This window comes from Oryx dammah, unplaced genomic scaffold (genome assembly GCF_014754425.2).
Source record: "Oryx dammah isolate SB20612 unplaced genomic scaffold, SCBI_Odam_1.1 HiC_scaffold_2, whole genome shotgun sequence".
NCBI classification, from domain to species: Eukaryota; Metazoa; Chordata; class Mammalia; order Artiodactyla; family Bovidae; genus Oryx; species Oryx dammah.
This window is the reverse complement of record NW_024070186.1, coordinates 102,023,775-102,039,838: the sequence shown is the minus strand read 5'-3', so window position 1 is coordinate 102,039,838 and position 16,064 is coordinate 102,023,775. Positions and strand designations below refer to the sequence as shown.

At 38.7% G+C, this 16,064-nt stretch overlaps 1 pseudogene; it reads right to left on the bottom strand.

The window, feature by feature from the left end:
* LOC120881944 overlaps window positions 1-15,079 on the bottom strand; it is a 130,563-nt pseudogene extending 115,484 nt beyond the window's left edge.
* Window positions 15,080-16,064: the final 985 nt, after the last annotated feature.

The window sequence follows — 16,064 nt, the reverse complement described above, 5'->3', positions numbered from 1 at the left end:
TAAGCAGGATGACAATATACAGCCTTGACGTACTCCTTTTCCTATTTGGAACCAGTCTATTGTTCCATGTCCAGTTCTAACTGTTGCTTCCTGACCTGCATACAGGTTTCTCAAGAGGCAGGTCAGGTGGTCTGGTGCTCCCATCTCTTTCAGAATTTTCCACAGTTTATTGTGATCCACACAGTCAAAGGCTTTGGCATAGTCAATAAAGCAGAAATAGATGTTTTTCTGGAACTCTCTTGCTTTTTCCATGATCCAGCGGATGTTGGCAATTTGATCTCTGGTTCCTCTGCCTTTTCTAAAACCAGCTTGAACATCAGGGAGTTCATGGTTCATGTATTGCTGAAGCCTGGCTTGGAGAATTTTGAGCATTACTTTACTAGCGTGTGAGATGAGTGCAATTGTGCGATAGTTTGAGCTTTCTTTGGCATTGCCTTTCTTTGGGATTGGAATGAAAACTGACCTTTTCCAGTCCCGTGGGCACTGCTGACTTTTGCAAACTTGCTGGCATATTGATTGCAGCACTTTCACAGCATCATCTTTCAGGATTTGAAATCGCTCAAGTGGAATTCCATCGTCTCCACTAGCTTTGTTCCTAGTGATGCTTTCTAAGGCCCACTTGACTTCACATTCCAGGATGTCTGGCTCTAGGTGAGTCACCACACCACCGCGATTATCTGGGTGGTGAAGATCTTTTTTGTACAGTTCTTCTGTGTATTCTTGCCACCTCTTCTTAATATCTTCTGCTTCTGTTAGGTCCATACCATTTCTGTCCTTTATTGTGCTCATCTTTGCATGAAATGTTCCCTTGGTATCTCTAATTTTCTTGAAGAGATCTCTAGTCTTTCCCATTCTGTTGTTTTCCTCTGTTTCTTTGCATTGATCACTGAGGAAGGCTTTCTTATGTCTCCGTGCTTTTCTTTGGAACTCTGCATTCACATGGGTATATCTTTCCATTTCTCCTTTGCCTTTCACTTCTCTTCTCTTCTCAGCTATTTGTAAGGCCTCCCCAGACAACCAGTTTGCATTTTTTTTTCCTTGGGGATGGTCTTGATCACTGCCTGTATACAATGTCATGAACCTCCACCATAATTCTTCATGCACTCTGTCAGATCGAATCCCTTGAATCTATTTATCACTTTCACTGTATAATTGTCAGGTATTTGATTTAAGTCATACCTGAATGGTCTAGTGGTTTTCCCTACTTTCTTCAATTTAAGTCTGAATTTGACAATAAGGAGTTGAGTTCATGATCTGAGCCACAGTCATCTCCCAGTCTTGTTTTTGCTGACTGTATAGAGCTTCTCCATGTTTGGCTGCAAAGAATATAATTTCAGTATGACTAAATGGTGATGTCCATGTGTAGAGTCTTGCGTTCTTTTTATTTTTAAAGATAATTTACATGACTTTAGAAAATTAGCTGAGGTTTACTCTTGGTCTCAAAGTTTACATAACAAAGCAGTTATAGACTCCTCAGAAAGAAATGCTGATACAAATTAAGGTGCTTCATGCAAATGAGCTTCCATCTGAGTTTATTGCTGCTGAGAGTCCAACTTGGACTTCATGCATTTAATGATAAGTGCCCATTCATTAACAGATTAAACCAGGTTGTTTGGACTATGAATTAACCCTTGTGGAAAGGCTACATAAGACATTTCTCTAAGCCAAAGCAATTACCTTTTAAGATACTAATTTTTAAACATAATGTTTTGTACTCACCTGACACAATACCTTACCCTGTGTAGGCAATAAATATCTAATGAAAGAATGCTTGTTTAAATTTAAAAAATGTGGATATTAGTGAATGCATATGGAATTTAGAAAGATGGTACTGATGAACCTATTTGCAGTGAAACAGTGGAGATGTAGACATAGAAAACATACTTGTAGACACAGTGAAGAAAGGAGAGAGTGAGGTGAATTGGAGAATAGCATGGAAATATATACATTACCATATATAAAGTAGATAGCAAATGAAAATTTGCTGTGTAAGACAGGGAGTTCTGCCCAGTGCTCTGTGACAACCTAGAGGAGTGGGATGGGATGGGAGATGGGAGGGGGGTTCAGGAGGGAGGGGATATATATACCTGTGGCTGATTCGTGTTGATGAGTGGCAGAGGCCAACACAATATTGTAGAGCAGTTGTCCTGCAATCATTGTATTTTGTTCTATGCTTCTCAATAATGTACAATTATAATATTTGATACTGAAAATCTGTTGGAATTAAAAAAGTACGAGTTGGAATTAAAAAAAATTAGGATATGGTTGTGGGTGGTGGTAGGGTATGTCTCAGGCTTTTGGCCATTTCCTAAAGTCTGTTCTCTCTCATATGGGGATTCAAAGTGTGGTCAGCAGATGTGCAATGCAGACATTGCCAAGCGGATTGTCAGAAATGCAGACTCTCAGTCCTCACCCTTGACCTGCTAGTTTAGATTACCAAGTTCAACATTTTCTCCAGGTGATTATTTTATGGATTAAATCTTGCTAGGCACTGCTCCCAAACACTAGTTTCTCAGATTATTAAAATAAACATTCTAGGAAAGGGTTCTATAAAAAACAAGTTTGGAGGAGTTGGCTAAGTATAGTCATACAGGTTCTTATACAATTGTATTTCTCAAGAAATATACATGTTTAAATTCTAACTTTCTAAGTTGGAAAGTGGTGGGAGATATTAAGTAGTGTTTTCTAAACTTATTTGATAATGGCACCCATTTCTGATAGCACTTTAGAAGATGTTGCTGTGGAACAATCATTTCATAATTGAGTGGCAACTAGATCTTAAGTAAATATATTAATCAAATAACTCTTCATGGTTATTGATTACTTTGTGGAAGAAAAAAATAGACTTTCAGACAAGAAAAAAACTAAGAAAAATATAATGAAACAAAAATAACAGTAAATAAACTTGTTAAAGTACTAAGTACTTAAATTTAAAAACAAAGAAGCAACAATTATAAAAAAAAATCATTGACTTGTAGCATCTAGCACATAACATTTTTTGGACAGATGAAATATTGTGAAGTGTTTCAGGATGTTTTTGCATACATTTAGTTCTTATTGTTAATGAAATTTTGAGTATTAGAAATATTTAAACAAAATTAGTAATTACAATATCTCTTAAAAGAACACTCTATCGAGGTATATATGATTGACATACAAAAAAATATACAGAAATGATGTAAACAATTTGATGAGTTTGGAGAAAACAGGTGTGAAATTATCATCACAACTGTGAACTAAAAAGGCTGCCTGTCATAACAGTGAACACAGGATCTTGCAGCCATCGGTCACTATAGGCACTCTACGGGGAGCCCTGGTGGAACTCAGGATGGAAACATAATGCCTGCCATTGCATCGTCAGCCACTGCAGGCACCCCGCCGCCACCCCTGATGGTTCACCCTGACGAAACTCAGGCTGAAAAAGCAGAAGATAGGGCCCTAGAGAGCTGAGGTACAGATCAAAGGAATGAATTCCGTGAGCCCAAACTCTTGCATCTTCCATACACAGAAAAGCACTAAATTCTTTAAGATATCTGGTTTTCTTTTATTAACAGTAGTTTTTTGATGTTCCAAATACTTAGTCTTCAATGCAAAAAGTCCTGTATATCCTGGCTCCCTGCCTTGCCTCTTTGGAGCAGTTCATCAGAGCTATCTGTGAAGTCACATTTCAGATTTAAGTCCTCAGTTTTGTCCACTGAATAAAACATTAATTCTCAACTCTTTTTTTCTTTTACTTTTGTCACATGGCATGTGAGATCTTAGTTCCTTGACTAGGAACTGAACCCATGCTACCTGAATTGGAAGTGTGGAGTCTTAATCACTGGATTTCCAGGGAAGTCCTTTCACTTTTAAAGTTGTACATTTTTCTTTTCAGTCAACATAGCCTATGCCATAAACACATCCATTACCTCCAAGTGTTTTCTTTTGCCTGTCCTCCTAGAAATAATGTTATGCTGAACAAAAAGTTTATCACAGGAAATGTGTACAGTACATAATAGTATAAAAAGGAAATTATATAATCTTACTATTCATAGAGTTGCACAGATGCCATTTTAATTTATTCAAGTGTTCTTTTCAGTACATTTATGTATATAAAATGTTAAATAATGTATATATTTTTATTTTACTTTTGCTTTTTTAACACCATGAACATTTCCAAAGGTATTAAAAATTATTTGAAAACATATTATTCAAAGAATGAATGATACTCTGTTAGATGAATTTGCCATAATTTACAAATTCATCTTTTAATGAATGATACTTAGGCTGTTTATATAATTTTGTTCTTCTAAATAATACTCAGAAAAAGTTCTAATTTAAGTAGAATTCTAATTATTTTGTTAGAGTAAGCTCTCAGAAATAGAATAATTGCTTTAAAGGAAATAAAAGTTTTAAAGGGCAATGTAAAAAAATGAGAGATTTTAAAGATTTAACATATGTTCTGTTTTATTTATACTTTCTTAGAAATATAGCATCAATTTTATTATTTAAAGCAAAGTAATATTTGACTTATAAGCATTCACTTTATGTGTATAGGGAGTACACTTCCATAGTGAAACAGTTGAATTCATATTCTTCAGTGTTCTCAAAAATTTTTGACTGATTAGTTTTATGGCAGGAACACCTGGCCTTTTGGTTGACTCCATCACAATGACTGACTATGATCAAATGACATTCTATAATTCACTTTCAGTTGATAGATATATAATTATTCAAATAAAAGAGAAGATTAATGGTTATGAATCCACCAAAAGCTGTGTACTTCTTTAGTGAAATCTTGCAAAGATCCCCAGGAGTCTCCTAATTTCATATTGTGCATAAGATCATCCCACAGTGTGACTGACATGGGCTTTCTTGCCATCGTTCAATCACATCAGTTTTTTCTTTGTTTAACAAAATATTTAAGGTGGAAAGGAAATTCTATGATTAAATATTCTGAATGAATAACATTAATGGTATGAACACATGTGTATATGTGAGAGTAGGTTAGGTGCATTTATACACAGGAATATCAGTTAAAAATAGCAAGATCTTTCATAGTCATTCATACTTTGTGAACTTGACTCTCTATAAAAATGTGTCTAAAGAAGTTACAGGTGTGGTTGGAGGGCTTTTGCTAGCAAAGAAAAAATTGGATTTGCCCCTAACAGGCTATTTACTCACAATTGCAAGGTATGAGAGTAGATGATTAGGGTCATGGTGTTTCAGATGTACTCTTTTTTCTTGGATATTATTTCTGAGAGCAACTTGAGTTAGAACAGCAGGTGAAGAATGAGTCTGTCAAAAATCATTTCTGAGGTTATTTTATTAAAAGCATTTAAAGTGTGGAAAGCCCCTGGAATATCTCACCCAGGATTTGGCATACAGTAAGCACTTGAATATTTGATTTTGATCTGTCTTGCCATGGCTTAAGTTTACAAACAAATGCCTAGAGGGTGGGTGAATTTCTTACGCATTGGTACACTAAACCAGCATTAATTTAAAAGGGTGGATTGATGTAAGTATCTGAAGTTCAGAAAGCATGGAATGCAATTCTTGCCCTTGGCTTTGTTATAGTTTAATTAAATTCTTAACCTACCTGGCTAGTTGTCTCTCTTCTGGTAGCTGCAGTTCTTAAAGGGTGTTGACTCTTCTTTAGAAATGACTCAGAATACACCAACTTTTAATCCCAGTTGAACTCTAATCTGACCAAACTAACAAAGAAAAAAAAATCTAAGAATGTTTTAAGTGACTGGTAGTTTAATTTTTTAAACTAATGTAATAATTTTCACAGAATTATCTGAAATCAATTTTTAATCCACTCTCCTTATTTCTGTTGCCTCTGCACAAAATTTTGGCTAAGTTCTTTGAGATATTCTAGAAATAAAAGAGATAAGTAACCTCAGTAATTTCAGCCCCATTATATCACATCTTTTTGACAAGTCTGAACTTATGTTTGTACATGCATGTGGCAAAAATATTCCCTTTGATAAAGGAATAGATTATTTATGACGACCTTCAAAACCCTTCTATTTTCTCAGAAGGTGATAGATTACTTAGTGAAACCAGAAATAGAAAAATTTCTAATAAAACTATTTGGAATGCCTGAATTGGTTTACTTCTCCCATAAAGTTGTATGATTTAGATTGTTAATAACAGAAAACTTAGGAATCTATTGTTTTAAAAGTTCTTAATTGTCTTAACAGTCCTACTAAGTGCACATTGAAGACATTAGTCATTGATAGGGTATGTATCAGTTCAGTTCAGTTGCTCAGTCGTGTCCGACTCTTTGCGACCCCATGAACTGCAGCACACCAGGCCTCCCTGTACATCACCAACTCCCGGAGTTCACTCAGACTTACGCCCATCGGGTACATGATGTCATCCAGCCATCTCATCCTCTGTCGTCCCCGTCTCCTCCTGCTCCCAATCCCTCCCAGCATCACAGTCTTGTTCAATGAGTCAACTCTTCACATGAGGTGACCAAAGTACTGGAGTTTCAGCTTTAGCATCATTCCTTCCAAAGAAATCCCAGGGTTGATCGCCTTCAGAATGTACTGGTTGGATCTCCTTGCAGTCCAAGGGACTCTCAAGAGTCTTCTCCAACACCACAGTTCAAAAGCATCAATTCTTTGGCACTTAGCCTTCTTCACAGTCCAACTCTCACATCCATACATGACTACTGGAAAAACCATAGCCTTGACTAGACGGACCTTAGTCGGCAAAGTAATGTCTATTCTTTTGAACATGCTATCTAGGTTGGTCATAACTTTTCTTCCAAGGAGTAAGTGTCTTTTAATTTCATGGCTGCAGTCACCATCTGCAGTGATTTTGCAGCCCCCCAAAATAAAGTCTGACACTGTTTTCACTGTTTCCCCATCTATTTCCCATGAAGTGATGCCATGGACTAGATGCCATGATCTTTGTTTTCTGAATATTGAGCTTTAAGCCAACTTTTTCACTCTCCACTTTCACTTTCATCAAGAGGCTTTTTAGTTTCTCTTCACTTTCTGCCATAAGGGTGGTGTCATCTGCATATCTGAGGTTATTGATATCTCTCCCAGCAATCTTGATTCCAGCTTGTGTTTCTTCCAGTCCAGCGTTTCTCTGCATATGTACTCTGCATATAAGTTAAGTAAGCAGGGTGACAATATACATCCTTGACGTACTCCTTTTCCTATTTGGAACCAGTCTGTTGTTCCATGTCCAGTTCTAACTGTTGCTTCCTGACCTGCATACAGACTTCTCAGACATATAAATAATTTGTGTAATTTTTTAATGAATGATGACTAGTGTTTACATGACATCGTTGTAACCAAATTTCCTTCTAATAGTATTTTTTTTTTAACTCATCATGCCTTTTCAAAAAATCTGTTTTCTCTTGTACCCATCCTCCTACTGATGACATTTTAATACTATTGTTCCTAATGGTAAGACCAGTAGGTCAGACCCCTCTTGTGGTCTACTGGAGAAGGGAATGATAAACCACTTCAGTATTTTTGCCTTGAGAACCCTATGAACAGTATGAAAAGGCAAAAAGATAGGACACTGAAAGATGAACTCCCCAGCTTGGTAGGTTCCCAATATGCTACTGGAGATCAGTGGAGAAATTACTCCAAAAAGAACGAAGAGATGAAGCCAAAGCAAAACAACACCCAGTTGTGGATGGGGCGGGTGATAGAAGCAAAGTTCGATGCTGTAAAGAGCAATATTGCGTAGGAACCTGGAATGTTAGGTCCATGAATCAAGGCAAATTGGAAGTGGTCAAACAGGAGATGGCAAGAGAGAACGTTGACATTCTAGGATTAGCGAACTAAGATGGACTGGAATGGATGAATTTAACTCAGATGACCATTACATCTATTACTGTGGCCAGGAATCCCTTCTCTGATGCAATCTCAAAAACGACGGAATGCTCTGTTTGTTTCCAAGGCAAACCATTCAATATCACGGTAATCCAAGTCTATGCCCCAACCAGTAATGCTGAAGAAGCTGAAGTTGAAAGGTTCTATGAAGACCTACAAGACCTTCTAGTACTAACACCCCCAAAAGATGTCCTTTTCATTATAGGGGACTGGAATGCAAAAGTAGGAAGTCAAGAAACACCTGGTGTAACAGGCAAATTTGGCCTTGGAGTACAGAATGAAGCAGGGCAAAGGCTAATAGAGATCTGCCAAGAGAATGCACTGGTCATAGCAAACACCCTCTTCCAACAGCAAAGAGAAGACTCTACACATGGACATCATCAGATGGTCGACATTGAAATCAGATTGATTATATTCTTTGCAGCAAAGATGAAGAAGTTTTATACAGTCAGCAAAAACAAGACCAGGAGCAGACTGTGGCTCAGATCACGAACTCCTTATTGCCAAATTCAGACTTAAATTGAAGAAAGTAGGGAAAACCACTAGACCATTCAGGTATGACCTAAATCAAATCCCTTACGATTATACAGTGGAAGTGAGAAATAGAGTTAAGGGACTAGATCTGATAGACAGAGTGCCTGATGAACTATGGATGGAGATTCGTGACATTGTACCGGAGACAGGAATCAAGACCATCCCCAAGAAAAAGTAATGCAAAAAAGGAAAATGGCTGTCTGAGGATGCTTTACAAATAGCTGTGAAAAGAAAGTGAAAAGCAAAGGAGAAAAGGAAAGATATAAGCATCTGAATGCAGAGTTCCAAAGAATAGCAAGGAGAGATAAGAAAGCCTTCCTCAGTGATCAATGCAAAGAAATAGAGAGAAACAATAGAATGGGAAAGACTAGAGATCTCTTCAAGAAAATTAGAGATTCCAAGAGAATATTTCATGCAAAGATGGGCTCCATAAAGGGCAGAAATGGTATGGACCTAACAGAAGAGAAGATATTAAGAGGTGGCAAGAATACACAGAAGAACTGTACAAAAAAACATCTTCACGACCAAGATAATTACGATGGTGTGATCGCTCACACTCACCTAGAGCCAGACATCCTAGAATGTGAAGTCAAGTGAGCCTTAGGAAGCATCACTATGAACAATGCTAGTGAAAGTGATGGAATTCCAGTTGAGCTATTTCAAATCCTGAAAGATGATGCTGTGAAAGTGCTGCACTCAATATGCCAGCAAATTTGGAAAACTCAGCAGTGCCCATGAGACTGAAAAAGGTCAGTGTTAATTCCAATCCCAAAGAAAGGCAATGTCAAAGAACATTCAAACTACTGCACAATTGCACTCATCTCACACACTAGTAAAGTAATGCTCAATATTCTCCAAGCCAGGCTTCAGAAATACGTGAACTGTGAACTTCCAGATGTTCAAGCTGGTTTTAGAAAAGACAGAGGAACCAGAGATCAAATTGCCAACATCCACCATATCATCAAAAAAGCAAGAGAGTTCCAGAAAAACATCTGTTTCTACTTTACTGACTATGCCAAAGCCTTTGACTGTGTGGATCACAATAGACTGTGGAAAATTCTGAAAGAGCTGGGAATACCAGACCACCTGACCTGCCTCTTGAGAAACCTGTATGCAGGTAAGGAAGCAACAGTTAGAACTGGACATGGAACAATAGACTGGTTCCAAATAGGAAAAGGAGTACATCAAGGCTGTATATTGTCACCCTGCTAATTGCATTTATATGCAGAGTACATCATGAGAAACACTGGGCTGGAAGAAGCACAAGCTGGAATCAAGATTGCCAGGAGAAATATCAATAACCTCAGATATGCAGAAGACACTACCCTTATGGCAGAAAGTGAAGAAGAACTAAAGAGCCTCTTGATGAAAGTGAAAGAAGAGAGTGAAGAAGTTGGCTTAAAGCTCAACATTCAGAAAACAAAGATCATGGCATCTGGTCCCATAACTTCATGGTAAATAGATGGGGAAATAATGGAAACAATGTCTGACTTTATTTTTGGGGGGCTCCAAAATTACTGCAGATGGTGATTGCAGTCATGAAATTAAAAGATGCTTACTCCTTGGAAGGAAAGTTATGACCAACCTAGATAGCATGTTCAAAAGCATAGATATTACTTTGCCAACAAAGGTCCATCTAGTCAAGGCTATGGTTTTTCTAGTAGTCATGTATCGATGTGAGAGCTGGACTATAAAGAAAGCTGAGTGCTGAAAAGTTGATGCTTTTGAACTGTGTTGTTGGAGAAGACTCTTGTGAGTCCTTTGGACCGCAAGGAGTTCCAACCAGTCCATCCTAAAGTATATCAGTCTTGAGTGTTCATTGGAAGGACTGATGTTGAAGCTGAAACTCCAATGCGTTGGCCACCTGATGCGAAGAGCTGACTCATTTGAAAAGACTCTGATGCTGGGAAAGATTGAGGACAGGAGGAGAAGGGGACGAGAGAGGATGATATGGTTGGATGGCATCACTGACTCAGTTCCTATGAGATGGGTAAACTTTGGGAGTTGGTGATGGACAGAGAGGCTTGGCGTGTTCTGGTTCATGAGGTTGCACAGAGTTGGACACAACTGAGTGACTGAACTGAACCGAATTAAACCTATCCTCCTACTGATGATATTTTAATACTCTTGTTTCTAATGGTCATATCTTTCTTAGAGCTGGTTTAACTTTGCAGATTCCAGTTTCTTGTCCTCCTTAATGGTATTAATTAATTCCACATATTCACTTTATCATATATTTTTAAGACAATTTCCCCAACTACCTGGAGTTGATTAGGGTGACAGAGCTTTGCATTAGTTTCTGTTTCTGTTGTAATCCTTGAGGGATAACATACCTCTTGAGAGTTAGGACTTCATTTATTTTTAGTTTACTTATATTGTATCTTTGTTTCTTGGCATATAGTTAGAGTTCAATAAGCTGCATACTCAATAAATTTGTAATTCATAATATTAAACATGTAAGTGTATTTCCAACTCAGGGTCTCTGCCCCAAATGTTTCTTCCTTATATATTCCAATGACTCATTTCCTAATTTTATTAAGATTTCTGCTGAAACATCACCTCCAAAAAGGAGCTGACCTAAACCACCAAATCATAAAAAATCTTAAATAGCATGAGCTCATGCAGACATCACACAGTCTTATCATTCTCTTGCTTTTTATTTTCCTAATAGGATTTATGAATACCATAAATGTTATTTGCTTATTTATTGTTTATCTCATTAGAATGTGAGTCATCCCAAGAAAAGGAGATGTGTTCATTTCTAGCATGTAAAAGAAGACTTTTCACTTTGCTGATGAAGATCTGTATAGTATAAGTTATGAATTGTCCAGTAGTCATGTACAGATGTGAGAGTTGGACATAGAGAAGGCTGAGCACCAAAGAATCGATGCTTTGAAATTGTTGTGCTGGAGAAGACTCTTATGAGTCCCTTGGACTGTAAGGAGCTCAAACCAGTCCATCCTAAAGGAAATCAACTCTGAAAATTCATTGGAAGGACTGATGCTGAAGCTGAAACTCCAATATTTTGGCCACCTGATGTGAAGAGCTGTATCACTTGAAAAGACCTTGATGTTGTGAAAGATTGAGGGCAGGAGGAGAAGGAGGTGTCAGAGGATGAGATGGTTGGCTAGCATCACTGACTCAGTGGATGTGAATTTGAACAAACTCTGAAAGATAGTTAAAGATAGGGAGACTGGCATGCTGCAGTTCACGAGGTTGCAAAGAGTCAGATGTGACATCTACTGAACAGCAATAACAACAAAAATAGGTCTAGTGTATTGTTATCATTTGATAAGTATTAGTTCAATGAGTGAAGAAATTGATTAAGCCCTACTCTACCCCCCAAACACAGACACACATATTACTGGACTATACATTTCATGAAAATTAGAAACAGTATGTTTCCTGTTTATCATTGTATCCAGTTCTCAGATATTTGTTTGTTGAATGACCGAGTGTTATATATGTGTGACTAGTCAGTTGCTTTGTGCCCTTTTTTGGATTACAGCCTACCAGGTAGTTTATTTTAATCATGATCGTGTTAAAAGGAAATAACTGCATTGTTTTGCATATTTTCTTGTTTTTATATGTTAAAATAAAATTTTACATAATGGAAAATTTACAGAATTGTCACACTTGACTCCCTGGGGGAATTTAGAGAGTTACTTCACATTGTCTTTTTGTCCTTTATCACCCTGAAAATGATAATGAGATTTACAGCTTGCATGCATCTTCAACCCCAATCCTCAAGCCCACTACTGCATCCTTATTCCCTCTCCCAGTCCTGACTCAAATTTGGATTCTTACAAAACCTTATTTGCTAGGGGCAAATGGCCCAGATCCTTCTCCAAGCATGTGTCTGTGTTGTCAGCTGCTGGCAAGTGAACATTTCTGTCATAATTCAAAAGAGAGGAAGCTCTGAAGTACTCCAGGTGGCTACAGGAGAATAAAGAAGAAAAGGCCCATGAAAATTTTACTTGGTAAGCTTTCTTTCACATTACCAATTCTAATCCTTCGAATCGCCAGTCTAGGTTTGATACAGGATACAGGATGCTTGGGGCTGGTGCACTGGGATGATCCAGAGAGATGATATTGGGAGAGAGGTGGGAGGGGGGTTCAGGATTGGGAACTCATGTACACCCGTGGTGAATTCATGTCAATATATGGCAAAACCAATACAGTATTGTAAAGTAAAATAATAAATAAATAAATAAATAAGACAATAAAGCTAAAAAAATAAATAAATAAAATGACTTTAGGGTTTTAGGTGACTCAAACTGAAATTGGGAACTTTCCCAAACTGGCGCCTTTTTTGCTGTTGTTGTTGTTGTTACCATATCCTTTGTTGTTCAAATTTAAATTTAACAAATTTAGTTGGATATACCATGCGGAGTTCCAAAGAAAAGCAAGGAAAGATAAGAAAGTCTTCCTCAGTTATCAATGCAAAGAAATAGAGGAAAACAACAGAAGGGAAAGACTAGGGATCTCTTCATGAAAATTAGAGATATCAAGGGAACATTTCATGGAAAGATGAGCGCAATAAAGGACAGAAATAGTATGGACCTAACAGAAGCAGAAGATATTAAGAAGAGGTGGCAAGAATACGCAGACTACACAAAAAAGATCTTCATGACCAAGACATCCTGGAATGTGAAGTCAAGTGGACCTCATTACATTCAAAGCTAGTGGAGGTGATGGAATTCCAGCTGACCTATTTCAAATCCTAAAAGATGATGCTGTGAAAGTGCTGCACTCAATATGTCAGCAAATCTGGAAAACTCAGCAGTGGCCACAGGACTGGAAAAGGTCAGTTTTCACTCCAATTTCAAAGAAAGGCAATGCCAAAGAATGTTCAAACTACTGCACAATTGCACTCATCTCAGACGCTAGTAAAGTAATGCTCAAAATTCACCAAGCCAGGCTTCTTCTGGAAGTATGTGAACTGCAAACTTTCAGATATTCAAGCTGGTTTTAGAAAAGGCAGAGGAACCAGAGATCAAATTGTCAACATCTGTTGGATCATCAAAAAAGCAAAAGAATTCTAGAAAAACATCTACTTCTGTTTAATTGACTACACTAAAGCCTTTGACTGTGTGGATCACAACAAACTGTGAAAAATTCTTCAAGAGATGTGAATACCAGACTAACATCCCTGTCTCCTGAGAAATCTGTATGCAGGTCAAGAAGCAACAGTTACAGTGGGACATGGAACAACAAACTGGTTCCAAATTGAGAAAGGAGTATGCCAAGGCTGTGCATTATCATCCCGCTTATTTAACTTATATGCAGAGTGCATCATGAGAAACGCTGGGCTGGAAGAAGCACGAGCTGGAATCAAGATTGCCGCTAGAAATATCAATAACCTCAGATATGCAGATGACACCACCCTTATGGCAGAAAGTGAAGAGGAACTAAAGAGCCTTTTGAGGAAAGTGAAAGAGGAGAGTGAAAAAGCTGGCTTAAAGCTCTACATTCAAAAAATGAAGATCATGACATCCAGTCCCATCACTCCATGGCATATAGGTGGGGAAACATTGGAAACAGTGACAGACTTTATTTTCTTGGGCTATAAAATCACTGCAGATGGTGGTTGCAGCTATGAAATTAAAAGAGGCTCACTCCTTGGAAGAAAAACTATGACCAACCTAGACAGCATATTGATAAGCAGAGACATTACTTCGCTGACAAATGTCCATCTAATCAAAGCTATGGTTTTTCCAGTAGTCATATATGGATGTGACAGTTGGACCATAAAGAAAGCTGAGCACAGAAGAATTGATGGTTTTGAACTGTGGTGTTGGAGAAGACTCTTGAGAGTCCCTTAGACTGCAAGGAGATCCAACCAGTCTATCTTAAAGGAAATCAGTCCTGAATATTCATTGGAAGGACTGATGTTGAAGCTGAAACTCCAATACTTTGGCCACTTGATGGGAGGAACTGAGTCATTGGAAAAGACCCTGACGTGGGGATAGATTGAAGGCAGGAGGAGAGGGGGAGGACAGAGGATGACATGGTTGAATGGCAGCACCAACATGATGGACATAAATTAGAGCAAGCTCCAGGAGTTGGTGATGGACAGGGAAGCCTGGCCCCGCTGGAGTCCATGGTGTCACAGAGTAGACACTATTGAGCCACCGAACTGAACTGAACTGAACCATGAACAATTCCCCGCAGAAGGTGTGGCAATTCTCCTCCAGTATCCTTGTCTGGATAATCCCATAGACACAGAAAAGCCTGGCCAGCAACCGTCCATGGGATTGCAAAGAATCAGACACGACTCAAGCAACTGAGCAGCACCCACCATGAACATTAACACCTTAGGTACTTATATTTTAAAATGTTGGCCATATAGAAATTTGATACTGCTAATTGGGACTAGTTACCCCAAAGGGTGATTGTATTTTTAAATTACCATTTAAATGGTAATGTTATTTTTAATTACAATTCTGCCAGCAGGCGCAAAGATGGAGGGTAGACCAGGATAGTGGGAGAGACATCCCCCTTTAAGACTCTGCTCTGAGGGCGCTAGCGCGGTACCCTGCTGGCTGGGTGGGGTGTGTGCCCACATTTGGTGGAGGTGTAGCTCCCCTACTGTTCACTGCCGGTCATTGACTAGGTGCTGGGCTTGCCCTCTGTGCATTTGCCAGCTCAGCGGGCACAGATTCAGGCTTACCACGTTTATAGGCCACGTGAGACCTCATGGTTGTGAAACCATATGGCAACATGACACCTGGTCTTCCTGTGCGTGAGGCTTCTTGCGCGTATGGAGCTGCTTCTTCAGGTTCTTTTCATGTTGTAAACTTGGCCAAGCAGCTTGTCAGTGCCCTGCGCAGTCCTCCTGGCTTCAGGGAACTGGGTGCCCGTGTGTTTGCTACACCAAACCAGGGGTCTGTCCAGCTTCTGTCAAGTCCCCAGGCAACTTCTTTTTGGCCTTATTATGTGGCATGTGGGCTCTTTCCTGACCGGGGATTCAACTGTGCTCTCTGCTTTGGGAGTCCAGAGTCAACCAATGGACCACCAGGAAAGTCCCTCCCGATTACTTTTTGAGAGGACCTTTAATGAAGCCCACGGTGAAACATGGGCTTCCCAGGTGGCGCTGTTGTTAAAGAACCCACCTGCCAAGGCAGGAACCAGGAGAAAGGGGTTTGATCCCTGGGTCGGGAAGATTCCCTAGAGGAGGGCGTGGCAACCCTCCCCAGTATTTTTGCCTGAGGAATCCAATGGACAGAGGAACTTGGCAGGCCTCAGTCCATAAGGTCGCAAAGAGTTGGACCTGGCTGAAGTGACTTAGCAGGAGGGCACAGGTGAAAGAGATCTCTTGATTGAATTTATTTCCTATATGTATGAATTCCTCTCAGCATCTCTCTCCTCTAAGTGAGGCTGTATGGAGACCATTTATTAGAGGGTGATAAGAGTATGGCTGGTGCATTCAACTAGCTTGAAATTGTAATTTCAGCTAATTGAATGCAATTCTGTAAAAAATGAACTATATATGTCTTTGATTATCAGCCAAATTAGACACATACAGCTAGTGATCTAGCATATTTGCCAATTTAAAATTGATGTTCTAATGTTCTATGAAATTTATGGGAGTCTAAGGACTAAGAATAATATGAGCCTCATAAAAAGTCATTTTATCTAGAATATAGCCAATATATTTAAAATTAATATCAAGGTTCTCATTAT